Genomic DNA, 8,637 nt, shown 5'->3' with positions numbered 1-8,637 from the left:
GGGTTGGAGGCGGCCCGGCAGAAGCTGGCGCTGCGGCGGAAGAAGGTGCTGAGCACCGAGGAGATGGAGCTGTACGAGCTGGCGCAGGCGGCGGGCGGCGCCATTGACCCGGACGTGTTCAAGTGAGCGGGGCGGGAGGGGGCCGCATCCTCGCCAGACACCCCGATCTCTGCTCTCCGGGTTCCCCGGTCCCACTGGTCGGGAGGAGCCCCCCGCGTCCCCCGTCCCCGTCCTTGTCGGGTCTTCAGGGAGGTGGCCGCGCCAGGCGGAGAGGGCTCACCGGCCCCGCGTCTGTCCCCGCCAGGATCCTGGTGGACCTGCTGAAGCTGAACGTGGCGCCCCTCGCCGTCTTCCAGATGCTCAAGTCCATGTGTGCCGGGCAGAGGCTAGCGAGCGAGCCCCAGGACCCTGCGGCCGTGTCTCTGCCCACGTCGACAGTGCCCGAGACCCGAGGTCAGACCTGGGCCCGCTGTCCCTGCCCCAGTGGCGGGGGTGGCGGGCGGGGAGGGGGCAGGCGCGGCACAGCGGCGGCGTGGCCCTGAGTGGCCAGGCGTGTCTGTCGGTCTCGGCCCAGCACCTGCAGGGCCCATCCGTGGGCTCTGCTCCCGGGCTTCGCTACCAGCCTTAGGAGGCACGTCCAGGTCAGGTGGACGCAGAGTGCGTGCCCCCAGGGTGGTCCAGGCTGGGTAGGGCTCTTCTGGTTAGCTCCTCCCCACCTCTTCACTCAGGCCTTCATCTTACAAATCGGGAATCCAGAAGGTTTGGGACTGGGCGCCATGGCTCACGCCCATAATCCCAGCACTTTGGGACGCCACAGCGGGAGGATCGTTTGAGGCCATGAGTTTGAGACCAGTCTGGGTGACAGAGTGAGATCCTGTCTCTAAATATATTTTTCAAAAGACAGTCTCTATCCCTGTCCTGTGGTATACAGCATCCAGGGAAGTGCCCAGGGAGCGGGGCAGGCAGAGGTCTTCCTGCCTGCACCCCACCTAGGCCCAGTTCCTGCGCAGGGGCTTGGCCAGCCCTGGCCAGCTTCCCTCTGATGATTGCAGGAAGGGAGTCAGACGTAGAACTCCCAGGATGCAGAGGCCTGCGGGGTCTGAAGGGCCTCCTCCCTCTCCAGTGTGGTGACTGGGCTGAGCAGATGCTGGGGCTGAGAGTGTCATGGTGGAGCCTCCGTCCCTGCTCATCCTCCCCTCCTGTTGCTTCTGCTCCTGATGGCTCTCTCTGAAATGCAGCACAGCGTCCCAGGCCAATGGAAGAAGGCCCAGAGCTGGCTCCCTGCCTGGAAGCACCAGGATACCCACGCAGGCATCCTGAGAAGGCGTGGGGAGCAGGCTGCCTTCATGGGGGGAGTGCCAGGGCCTGGGCACCCACACCCCCTGACCCAAGAGGGCCCGGGCACCTGTGTGCTGGCCTTTTCACTGACCCTCACTGTCTGCTCTCTTTGTGTCTCTCTCTGACCTCCAGAGGCCTCCTTTCTCTCTGCCAGGAACAGTAGCCCCCCCCCAGCAAGTTCCTCCTTTTTCTCCAGCCTGCAGCCTTCGGCCTCTCCCGTTCTGCTCCACAGCCTGGCTGCTGCACACTCGCCTCTCTCTCCAGGCCCCCCGGGTTCCCTCCGCTTCTCTTGCTGCCTGTTCTCTCCTTTTGCAGGTTGCGTTTATTGGCTTATCTCTGGGGGTTGGTGCTCTCCCTTGTTTCCATTTAAACTGCCTGGCCCCAGAAGGCCCAAGCAGCTTTGAGCTGCAAGGGCAGGACCATGCAGGCCACCGCTACCCTGCCGCTTAGCAGCAGGGCAGAATTTCTGATTCGGTTTATTAGAGACCTGGTATGGCAGTCTCTAGACCCCACAGTTGGGCTGGCATCCGGGCACAGGACCAACACCCCCACACTCCAGAGGCGAACTGTGGTGAGTGTAAAGAGCCCCGCTCCAGGGGAGGACAGCTGGCCAGGGTGCGGTGTGCTGTGCTGGAGAGCACAGCCACGACTGCTGTGCTTGTCACCTCGGCCTCTTAGAAGTTGCCCCCTACCCGGACAGGAAGTCTGGAGGCTGAAACAGAGAGTCCCACCTTCCCCGAGTCTCCTGGATGCCATCTCACACAGATGCCATGTGCTGGTCCCATGGCCACACTCCGGCACTCAGCCCCATTGCCCGCCTCACTCCTGAGTTGGGGCCACTTTCCAGTGTCACCAGGTGTGATCAGGGGCCCAGAGCCAGCGGCCTGTGAGAGCCCAGGGGTCTTTGGTCACACCTCCTGCATGCGCCTCCCGACAGCGCCCACCTCACTGCCACCCAGAGCTCAGGCCCAAGGGAGGGTGGAGGGGACTGAGGGACAGGCCTGGAGTAGGGGTGTATGGACTGCAGGCTGAGATGAGCAATTGAGGGTCAAGTTGCCAGCAGGAGGGAGAAACTGGGAACAGAGTCCCTGTCACTCCAGGGGAAGTTGCTGCTCACTCAGCACTCAGGGGCCCTGGGTGCCAGGCCCAGCTCTCAGGGCAGAGGGCGTGGCAGGGAAGTGAGATGGTCACACTCAGTTCAGTGAGAGGCAGTGAGGAAAACTGCCAGTGAGACCAGCATAGTGGCTCACCCCTGTAATCCCAGCACTTTGGGAAGTCAAGGCAGGTAGATCCCTTGAGCTCAGGAGTTCAGGACCAGCCTGGGAAACATAACAAGACCCCATCTCTACAAAAAGTACAAAAACTAGCCAGGCAGGGCCAGGCGCGGTGGCTCACACTTGTAATTCCAGCACTTTGGGAGGCCGAGGCAGGCATATCATGAGGTCAGGAGATTGAGACCATCCTGGCTAACACAGTGAAACCCCGTCTCTACTAAAAATACAAAAAAAAAATTAGCCGGGCATGGTAGCGGGCACCTGTAGTCCCAGCTACTCAGGAGACTGAGGCAGGAGAATGACGTGAACCCGAGAGGTGGAGCTTGCAGTGAGCCATGATCACACCACTGCACTCCAGCCTGGGCGACAGAGCGAGACTCCTCCTCCTCAAAAAAAAAAACTAGCCAGGCAGGCGTGGTGGTGGTGCCCATCTATAGTCCCAGCTACTTGGGAGGCTGACGTGGGAGGATCGCCTGAGCCTGAGGGAGATGTTGCAGTGAGCTGAGAGCTTGTGACTGGACTCCAGCCTGGGCAACAGAGCAAGACCCTGTCTCAAAAAAAAAAAAAAAAAGAAAAAAGAAAAACCGCTAGCAACGGAGATGGGAGGAGGCTTCAGAGCCCAGAGAGCAGCAAGGGTTACACGGGGCGGAGCAGGAAGGGGGCAGTCAACAGAGCTCCACAGGTGTGAGCTGTGGCGGTGGGAGGGGGTGGGTGAGGCAGAGTGCTGTCCAGGTGCTGTTAGGCCCGGGGTGGGAGGAGGCAGGTGGGGGGCACAGTCAAGATGTATGTGGGGGTTGCGGCACTGGAAATGCAGGCATAGAGGGGCCGGGAGGATTGGGGGTGCCGTGTGAGCGAGTGGGGGCTTCGAGAGAATTTACCCAAGGACAGGAGTGGCCTGGAGTGCTGGGCCCTTCGGGGTCTTTTGTTCCTCGAGGGCTCTGTCCTGGAAGCATAGCCCAGGTCCAGTCCTATAGGCTGGGTGGCAGAAAGCCAGGACATGAGGGCACGGAGGCCCTGTGGGGATACAGTGGAACCTGAGGAGGAGGTGGAAGGGAATGGGGCCACACCAGGAGTGCTGAGTGAGAGGCAGAGGCCACAGATGGAATGCTGAGAGCTCTCTGAGGCCCACATGTTACAGCATCTGACCACACGGAGCTCCAGCTGCCCTGGTAATGGCAGAATCTGGGGTGGAGGACATAAGGGGGTTGTCAGAGTGATCCAGCTGGGGGGCATGGAGGCCATAGATTTCCCACAGGACTCGGGTGTGGAGTTCTCCAGGCTGTGGGCCAGGCCCACTCGAGCTTGCCTCTGTGAGCTGCAGCAGGCACCCTGGGTCCTCTGGATGCCTGTCCCCCAGCCATCCAGACCGCCTGGGGAAACCACCACCACCAGATTCACTCATACCCACAGGGAAGGGGAAACAGAAAACCCCAGAAGCACAGAGGGGTGATGCTTGTCTTGGTAAGAGTCTGGAGTCACTGAGGGAAAAATAAACGCAGTCAAGCATTCTATTTAAGTTTAGGGAAACTATACATTTTAAAAGTTGTCCAGAACATGCATGTAAGATGACACTTTGGAGTGTGGAAGCCGTGAGTCTCACCTGAGCTGTGCTGCCTGATACAGGAACCTCGAGCCACACATGGCTGGTGTGGTCATTGCACTGCATGTGTTATGCACAGCAGATGCCAAAGGACTGGTACAAAAGGGAATGCAAAAAGCCCACCACACCTTGGGAGGCCGAGGCTGCTGGATCTCTTGAGCTCAGCAGTTCAGGACTAGCCAGGACAACACGGGGAGACCTAATCTCTACAAAAAATACAAAAATTAGCAGGGCATGGTGGCACACATCTGTAGTTCCAGCTACTTGGGAGGCTAAGGTTGGAGGATAGCTTGAGCCTGGGAGGTTGAGGTTGCAGTGAGCTGTGACTGCACCACTGTACTCCAGCCTGGGTGAGAGAGTGAGACCCTGTCTCAAAAATAAACAAAAAAACCCAAAGTGAATGAGGCTGGGCATTGGTTCACACCTGTAATCCCAACACTTTGGGAGGCTGAGGCAGGAGCATCACTTGAAGCTTGGAGTTTGAAACCAGCCTGAGCAACAGCAAGACCCCACCCATCTCTACAAACAAGAAAAAGAACAAAGGTGAATGCAACATCTTATGAATAACTTATGTACTGATTACATATTGAAATAATATGTTGGATATTTTAGATTGATTAAAGTATTTGAGCTAATTCTGCATTTTCTTTTACTACTTATTTATTTTTGAGACAGTCTCTGTCACCCAGGCTGGAGTGCAGTGGCCACTCATAGCTCACTGCAGCCTCAACCTCCTGGGTTCAGGCAATCCTCCCACCTCCTCTTGAGTAACTGGGACTACAGGTGCACACTACCACACCTGGCTAATTTTTTGATTTTTTTGTAGAGATGGAGGTCTCACTATGTTGTCCCAGCTGGTCTCTAGCTCCTGGCCTCAAAGTACCCGTCTTGGCCTCCCAAAGTACTGGAATTACAGGCATGAGCCACTGACCCCTGCTGAGCCAGGCTGTTTTTAACATTCAATGGTCATTGACTATCTTTGGGCTTAGGAGGGCCCTCCAGGGACCAGGCCTAGGGGCATCAGTCACCCCACCCTCACACCCCAACCTGCAGGCACAGTTGGTTCAATCCCACTGTCTAGCCCGTCTGACTTAGTGGCCCCTCCTGAGGGAGCAGGGCTAAGCCAAGCTGGTTTTCCCACTGCACGGCACTGCAGACCATTCTATTCTGGGCCTTCTCATCCTTCATAAATTGAGGAGGCCTGAACAGGGCTCCCCACTAACCCCGAGAGCATGTAATTCCTGAAGACCCAGGATTTTCTTAATATCAATTATGGCTTAAAGTTACGTTGGTTTCACATTTACAGGGTTTGTCAACCCTGTCAGATTTAAAGATAAGCATTATTAGCCAGGTGTGGCCCCATGCTTGTAGTCCCAGCTACTTCGCATGAGTTTGGGGCAGCAGTGAACTGTGATTGCATCACTGCACTCTAGCCCAGGTGACAGAGCAAGACTCAGTCTCTAAAACCCCCTCTGCCACCACTCAAAACAAAAAAAAACAAACAAACATCATTTGCTCTTTTCTGCTTCCCTCTCATCCTTGTTTCCAGAACGGACCGGGTCATTACTGAGGGGAGGAGAGGAAACTCAGATGGCGGCAAACTGAAGGGAAGCTGGCTCTGAGTCAGGCCCAGGTCTGTGGCCTGCTACGCGGCAGGCTGTGGGGAGCTAGGCATTAGTAACCTCGAGAGCACACGGGCGCCTAAGCACCCAGGTTAGGCCGCAGCTGCAGAAGATCTGCCTCTGTCTGGCCTGGCCTGGCCTGGCCTGCGGAGGGACTGTGGCCTCAGGAGGATGCTGGCCCAGTGTGGGAGCTGCTGCAGGGTGGCGGGTCCTGTCTGCTCATGGAAGACAGAATCCTCACCCCTTGACCAGTCAGTGGAGACTAGAATAATGGCAGTTTGTACCACAAGAGATGCGTGGTGGCTGTTCTCTGCTTTGTGCCATTTTCACGAGTCACTGCTGGGCTGAGGTGGCCAAACGTCACCCACCACGTGTTCTTAACTGCGCTCCTCCTTGACTCAGGGCAACCCCGACTCCATCTTTGTGGAGTCAAGTGTGCCAGGCTGTTCCAAGCACGACACTGCTATAACCCTCACCACCCACCAGGCAAGAATGAGCAAAGATCTCATTCTCTGAGGAAGAACTCCCCAGAAACTCATAAGGAGGGCTGTCCTGTCCCTGCAGGGTATGGGGAGAATTTTGTGGTATTAGCATCGAAAGGGAGCTAGAGGTACCTCTGGAAGAGCCAGGGTCCACGGCATCTCAGACACAGGAGTCTCTGCTTGTTCAAGGTGACAGATGGTGAAACAGAAATGACCTAATGGATCCCTAAACACCCGGTTACATCTTTTCTCCAGGAATGCAGTTTCCCATTGCAAACTATTTGACTACACTTGATAAGAGGCCAGGGAAGGACCAGGATTGAGGCTGGGTGTTCTGTTGGCTGAACCCTTGTCTGGAGTCACCCTGAAAGTGGCGGCAGGGGAGTTCCTGCAAGGGACTGCCCCAAACCTTTCCAGCATGAGAGCCAGTTGGGATTCCAAAGGAAGAAACACTTAATGCCAGAGTGGTCAGTCCAAAGCATTTGTTAGGGAACTTACATGCAGAGGGGGGCTGCAGTGTGCCCTCATGAGGGACAGCCAGGAAAGAGGTTGTGCCTGGGCACACCACACTGAGGGGGTGGGGTGTGGAGTTTCTATGAGAGTGCAAGGAATCTGGCTGGGGTGGGACCGGTTTCCACATGCTTAGCAACACGTCAGATCTTTCAGTGTTCCAGGTAACAACCTAAACCTGTGTCAGTGTCTGGGAAGATGCAAGCCCCAGCCAGGGTTTCAGCCTGCAGGGGGAGCATGTAGCTGATTAGGTCAGAGTGGTCAAGGCACTCAGTCAGGACAAAGGAAACGCTGGGGGGACGAAATGGGGGACCCAACACTGAGGCAGGGGACACATGCCCTGTTTAGAGCCCATGGGGCAGACCCTGCCAGGCCAGAGCAGGGGAGAGCCCTGGCCAAGGCACTCCGCACAGCGAGCCTGCCATCCGGGTACATTTGTACCTTGCAGGGTCCTCTCAGTCAGTCTTGCTGATGCTGTCAACACCCTGAGCCCAGGGAAATCCATCCCACTAAAATAAAGCTCTGGCCCAAGTGTGGTTGCAGATCTTTCTTGGCTATCTTAAAGAGTAAGCAAATTACAAATCAAAGAATCTCTGAACCAGTGGTCTTCATCCGAGAAAGATTCTGGTGGTCAGAAGGAAAGTCTCAAGCATTCAGACTGTGGCAGGAACCCTGTCATGGAATCTGGCTGCTAAACCCGAAAGCAAGAGGGTTGACCACTGTTTGCGGAACACTCGGGTAGGTAGGAAACAATGAAAGAGCTTCCGAAATCAAAAGCAGAAACCCAACTCCAGGACTTGGTGACGGCAGTACTTCCTGCCCGTCACCATCTGGGGCAGCTCAGACGTACAGTCCACGTGGATGCACCTTGAGGATGAGGCAGCGCCACCCTGCTGCTGCTGCGGCTGATGGCAGCGTCCGGGCAGACTAGGGTTGCTGTCCAGGCCAGGTGTGCACCAGCCGCACCTATCTTTCCCTAAATGGACCCGTGGCATGTGTCCTTTCAAAACGTTCCCTTGGCAGTGTGCTCCTTGCATGGCTTTGCTCCTGGGACACATCCTCAAGGGTCCCCTGCACACAACCAAGGGCTTCTGGGGCACGACCTGTCTTCAGTGGTTCTGAGTCTCAGGACATGGGGCTGATGCAGAGCCTCTAGCTGCAGCAGCCTTGATGGAAATGTGTAGACACAAATGTTGCCTAAGGAGCACGAGTACCGCAGGTGCTGCAGTGACGGAGCTCGCCCATTCCTAATCATTGTGCTTTGTGTCTCCTCAGGGAGAAACAAAGGCAGCACTGCCCTCGGGGGAGCATTGGCCCTGGCGGAACGCAGCAGCCGCGAAGGATCCAGCCAGAGGATGCCACGCCAGCCCAGCGCTACCAGACTACCCAAGGGGGGGCGGGCCTGGGAAGAGCCCTATGCGGGGCAGCACCTAGGATGGGGCAGAGACTTGTCACATCTTTGTTCCCAGCAAAGGCTACGTGTTATCTCCTTCAGTTGATAATAAACCTTTCTGAGATGCAGAGGGTCCAGGTCAGACGTTCTCTACCTTTTTTTTTTTTTTAAAAAATATTAAGGCACAGACTTAGAATGAGTTTTCTGTGCCAGTCCTGGTTGTGCCACAGCAAACTAACGGGATCCCTTCACCATGGGTCAACTTCCTGAACCTAATTTGGGTTCTGAGAAAAGGTATCTGGACTGCCAGGTCTTTTATAAACAGATGTCAACAAGCTTCACTTGAAGTGAAATGTGGGAGGTTTTTTATTTGTTTGTTTTCAAGAGACGGAGTCTCTGTCACCCAGGCTGGATTGCA

At 56.2% G+C, this 8,637-nt stretch overlaps 1 pseudogene across 1 annotated transcript; it reads left to right on the top strand.

Moving 5' to 3' along the window:
- The first annotated feature begins 6 nt into the window (after positions 1–6).
- LOC113223360 lies at positions 7–8,361 on the top strand (annotated as a pseudogene). The gene is made up of 3 exons (XR_003308717.1): positions 7–122; positions 305–453; positions 8,102–8,361. The product of XR_003308717.1 is annotated as a mitotic-spindle organizing protein 2B-like (transcript).
- The last annotated feature ends 276 nt before the right edge of the window (positions 8,362–8,637 follow it).

This window comes from Piliocolobus tephrosceles, unplaced genomic scaffold (assembly GCF_002776525.5).
Source record: "Piliocolobus tephrosceles isolate RC106 unplaced genomic scaffold, ASM277652v3 unscaffolded_41065, whole genome shotgun sequence".
In the NCBI taxonomy this organism is placed as follows: Eukaryota; Metazoa; Chordata; class Mammalia; order Primates; family Cercopithecidae; genus Piliocolobus; species Piliocolobus tephrosceles.
Note: the sequence above shows the minus strand (reverse complement) of the source record. Positions and strands in the feature narration are given on the sequence as shown.